This window comes from Rutidosis leptorrhynchoides, chromosome 3 (assembly GCF_046630445.1).
Source record: "Rutidosis leptorrhynchoides isolate AG116_Rl617_1_P2 chromosome 3, CSIRO_AGI_Rlap_v1, whole genome shotgun sequence".
Lineage (NCBI taxonomy): Eukaryota > Viridiplantae > Streptophyta > Magnoliopsida > Asterales > Asteraceae > Rutidosis > Rutidosis leptorrhynchoides.
Genome location: NC_092335.1, coordinates 414811994 through 414817716, shown reverse-complemented (window position 1 = coordinate 414817716; position 5723 = coordinate 414811994).

Sequence of the window (5723 nt, the reverse complement as noted above, 5' to 3'; positions counted from 1 at the left end):
TATATATATATATATATATACATAAATCGATTGATAGAGTTTAGAGAAATATATTTTCAAGTTTCTATGAAATAATGAAATCTATTGAATTCTATTTATAATAGATTTTTGAATTATTAAAGTGAATTATTAAAGTATGAATTATTAAAGTGAATTATTAAAGTATGAATTATTAAAGTGAATTATTAAAGTATGAATTATTAAAGTATGAATTATTAAAGTGAATTATTAAAGTATGAATTATTAAAGTGAATTATTAAAATATGAATTATTAAAGTGAATTATTAAAGTATGAATTATTAAAGTATGAATTATTAAAGTGAATTATTAAAGTATGAATTATTAAAGTGAATTATTAAAGTGAATTATTAAAGTATGAATTATTAAAGTGAATTATTAAAGTATGAATTATTAAAGTGAATTATTAAAGTTAAAGTAAAGTAAAAGTAAAAGTAAAGTAAAGGTATAGTTAAAGTATAGTAAAAGTATAAAAACTATGTATGTATAATACGCGTATAAATATATATAATATTAATTTAAATCGTTATATATATTTAATGAAATAAAATATAAATATCGTTATATTTATTATACTGGTTAAGTAATGAGTTGTCAAAAGTGATTCTAGATATTTATAAAAGTTATATACGTTTTAATAATAAAGTTCTTTTTAAACTGAAAACGTCTTTGTACGTTTGAAAATAGATTAATAGAATATTATGGAAACCAATTCTCCACTAACTTTTGTCTAACTTTCGTAAATGACACTTTTTGTTTTTATTTATAAATAGCTTTACAAATTATTCTGAATATCGTTAAGAGGAATAGATTTTCTCAAATCATAGTGGACCTCTCAACAGAGACTTGTAATCATAATTCAATGTTTCTGATAATTCAATCATTTAATATATATATATTTTTTTTAATTTCGTGAAAAATCATATTGAAACAAATACGTTCGTGTAAAGTATTATACGTTTAATACTTTATTAATATTCTCAAGTTATAATATATATATACATAACATATCTATTTATATATAACGGTTCGTGAATCGTCGGAATTTGGTCGAGGTTATAATGAATGTATGAACACAGTTTAAAATTCTTGAGATTTAACTTAACAAACTTTGCTTATCGTGTCGGAATAATATAAAGATTAAATTTTAAATTTGGTCAGAAATTTCCGGGTCGTCACAGGGTATCTCCGGGTTCGCTTGGATGATCAACCACTCGTCCTCCACGCGAATATACTTCCAATTACTCAATAACTTATACCCTATCTCTTCAGACACGGCCCCAATCCTATAATTAAGCCGTTCAACGTCCCCTAAAACACCCATTCTCCTGAGCAGCTTGGTAACAACACCCCCTAAAACTGGCACAACCGTACTTGCTGAACTTTTCTCGGCAGTAATGGCCTGAGCGAGGAGATGCGCCACCTGTATGTTGTGGTGGTTGATGATGGCGTTCATTAGGCTCATGTCTCTGATGGTGACTGCACCGCCAAATCTGGCTTTCGGATATAGGGTTTTGGTGATCAGGTGGTGGAGTATTCGGAGTTCGGGGTTTGTGAATTTCGATGCCTTTTTACTTGATTGCCAATCCTCGTTGTCTGTGGTTTGTTGGTGCCAGAAAACCTGATGTTGTATATGATTCGGGGAGGTCAAACCATTCCTGAATATCCGCCGGTTGAGTTGATTTTCTTTGTATAACTCAAGGTGTCTCGCAAACCGCGCGAGAGTTAGATGATACATTTGGTTCCGATGCCGAAAGTGAATACATTCCTGAGTAAGATAATCGGCTGAATCCACCGTAGAATCAAAACTCCATGTAGCCATAAACTCCGCGTATGGCTCATCATATGTTGTTTCATTCAATTCGAACAACACTTTCCAAGCCCTGTGCGTTCTTCCTTCAGTTTGGAAGGTAAACATCCGTCTAAGATCCTGATCCCAACCACACTCTTCAAGAATCGTCCAATTAACGTACTTATTACCCGCTTTCTCGCGGTTAAACCAAACTCGCATGAAAGGTTCGTGCTCCTCCGGGTTTTCCTGGTTACGAAGGCAATTGGGTAATTCAACATCGTTTCGACGACGAGCCATCTGCACAAATCAAGTAAAGTAGGTTATGTTCCAAAAATTAAGATTTAAACTCCAAAAATGCCTACATTTTTCGAAAAAAAATTCGAAATGAGGGCTTTGAAAATGGAGTTTTCCAAAATCCTGTTATAGTCGAATATAGCCAAAATTACCACAAACAACTTTCAAATGAACTATATTCTTACTTTAGAGCAAAATTCAAAGTGTACCCGTGATTACGATAAATAATGCAATAAATAATAATAATAGTCATTTAGTCGTAATAAGCAATTTTCAACCAAAAATGATGAAATTTAAGCATACAATGATCCTAAAGACCATTTTTAATTACCTTAAATATTTTTAAACATCAAAGTTGAGCTATAACATTTCAAAGTCAAAGATTGGAGCCGTTTGACCGAAAAATATTCATTTTGTTCAAAGCGTACAAAATAAGGAAAATCAAAGATTAGGCTACATTTTCACGAGCAAATCAATGATTCCTTCATTTGAACTAGTTCTAAGGCAATCCTAAGTTTTAAAAACGTTTTAACTATAGGAAAAACCGAAGTCCTAATAACGTGTATTTTGACCAAAAATTCAAAATCAAGCAAACTAGCCTACTTTGTTCCAAATTCAGATTCTAGGCATTCCTAATGAATCACTAAGCCTAACAAAGCAAGCAAAACATCAAATTTCCAAGAATTTCACTTAATTTTCACCCTAAAACCTCAAGTGACAAGTCGAGAGCCAAAAACTATACAAATTGCCTCAATCAAGCCTAAAAACTAACACAAAGCAATCACATTATCTATCTAAGCATAAAGGAATCCAAAATTGAGTAAAAATCAAGTTTTTCTAAAAAGTCAAAAATTTGACCTTTAGAGAAAAGTCGAATTTTTATCAAGAAAGAGTATCTTTCGTTCGAAATCGATGAGAGAATCGTGTTTAGGAGGCCCGTGAGACTAAGTTTCAAGCTTTGATTCGTCAAAAATGGTCAAGAATTGAAGGATTGGTGATGGTGGTGGTGTGTCGGCTTTGGGGAGCAGGGAGGAAGAAGAAAACTCAAAAAATGAAAGGGAAGGGAGAAAGAAAGGAGAAGGAAAAGAGAAAGAAAAAGGCCCGTGTGACACGCGGGCTTATTTTCCCGACCTGACTTGCACAATTTTTAAGTTTTTATCATTTTAAAGTCTAAAGGGTTTTAAGAAAAGATAAATAAAATAAAACCTTGGATTTTAATCCGGTTACTTTTTGTATTATTTTTGTATTTTTGAGACAAGGTAAATAAAAAAAATACAAATTTAAAGGAAAACAACTAACAATAAAAATTTAAATATTTTTATTATCATTAAAAATACAAATTACACAGGTTCTACAACTAAATTCCAAAAATGACGCGGGAAGAAAGACAAGTTTAAAGCTTCTTTGACCATCCAGAGTAGATCCGCGGAGTGTATTGAAAATATTTCGAAATCACTTAACATTTTAAGCTCGCATTTCTGTAAATCTCCGATATCGTCCATAAGTTTAACCTAAGCCCTTTTAACTTTCTTAGTATTCGAAATTCCGTCCCTTGGCCCAGTTTCTCTATAATTTAGTTCAAAAATAAGTTTTGCCACTGTGTCTTGGAATAAAAGATCTTCCGCGCAGTCAGGATCACCGATAGTAAATTTAAAATTTGAAGATATTTCTGGAATGATCTTCCTTTGCGGGTTTGTAAATGGAAATTTTGACATAGTGAGGATTTGCACGAGTTCCGAATATACTTCCTTTCTTTTTGCGAAGAAATTCTGATGTATTCTTTCCTCGGTAAAATCCGAAAAAGCTTCAATTAATCTTTTGATAAGAAATGAGGCTGGATCAAAGTAAAAGAAATCTCGGTCTTCGTAGGTTGAAATAGGGTTAGGTATCTTGCTTTCAGTCCAAAATTCTAATTCAGATATCATTGCCGAGACGTAACGGTTTATGTGAATTGGAGAAATCTCCTTATTGGTGAAGTGAGGGAGAAAAGCGACGAATGACTCTAAATCGAACTTGAAATTTATTTCTGCATCCCGATACTTGACGAAAAGGTCATCCCCACATTCTTTTAACAGTTTGTGAAGAGAACGAGTCTGAGAACGCGGCTCTTTTAACAAGTTGAGTTGAAATGTTGAAAATGGGAATTCTGAGGAATAGAGGTGCCTAACGAATTCTCTATAGACGTCTAACCTTCTACTAGGATTTAACAGATTTCCAATAAACGGAGATTTTGTTTTATCAGGGTTTCGTATCTCTTTAGGATTAAATTCGAACAAGTCTGGATAGTTGAAAATAGTTGGATATTCTTCCCTTATCTCATCTTCCATTATCAGGAGTTCGTTAAGACTGAGCCTCCCTTTTGGATTGTGAAGAGGGTCGAATCCTGGTGAATTTGAGTAAAACTTATCCAAAAGCAATGAAATCTCCAAGTCAGATGAAATTATCCGGCTTCTTGGACTACAAGAATCAAGAACTAAGTTTTGATGAGACTCATCAAGGTTTAGATTTGTTTTAGGTTTAAAAAGAAAAACTTCGCCGGTTTCCGAAGTCGTGGGAGAGCAACTGCCATTCACACTTTCTTCGTAGTCGGTTAAGTTCGAACTGGAAACTAGAAAAATAAGAAACATAATTAATATTTTTGTTTTTATAATTGAAAAAGGGTTTAATGTAATGGCGACTTTAAATCCTATACCGACAAACTCTCTGCTCATTAAGCATGTGTGATTCTTGTCAATTCATCTTTGAAACAAGCGGCCAGGCAGATAACCGGAGAGGCAGGATCCTTTTGGTTCCAATATAATTAGAGACTGTTCGAAAAATCCAATAACTAAGTCCGTGTATAATTGTCTTTCTTAGACACCACCCAAGAATCTCAGATATCTTGATAGAATCAGCGATTACCTTGACAGACAGAAAATAAGTCCCCGGCAGCGGCGCCAAAAACTTACCTACTCCCGTGATATGGCCGAAACGGACGGTTTTATTTTCGCGGTGTCGTTAGGTTGCGGTGCGTCAGAATCAGCTATTACGAGGAGTGAGTAGTGGTTGTTTTTTATTTATATTTAGCTGGGGTTCCAAGCTATAGTTCACCTACTTGTCTTCCTTTTTAACGAGTAAGTGGTAAATATAACTCAGGTACATATTTTTGTATGTTTGCTCAGTAATGTGGGACAAAAGTGCCTATACAGCTAACCCTAGTGACAAGAGGTGATAGATTAAGATTAACTAAGTAAGATAAAATAGTGACTAGACAATGAAAGTAAAGATAGGTATGATGAATAGAATTCTGAAGGGGAATTATCGCAAGAGCTCAACTTCCTAGGATAAACACTAAACCTCAATCAACTGGGCTATAAACCTAACTGATTTGTCACTAAGAGTTTAGGCTTTGAAGATTCTGGCTAAGATAGGTAATCCCTACTCCCAACGCTAACCTGAAAGGTTTAACGACCTTATGGATAGAATCCTAGGTACATGAACAAAGTGGTTTACCTAATAAAGGAATGTCTCAGCTTTTCTTAATCTTAGTTGGTCTAACTAAAGCAATATCCTACCACTAAATTACTATGCTATGCCTTAACATTAACAGATGTGCAATCTTAGATATCTTAAGGTACTG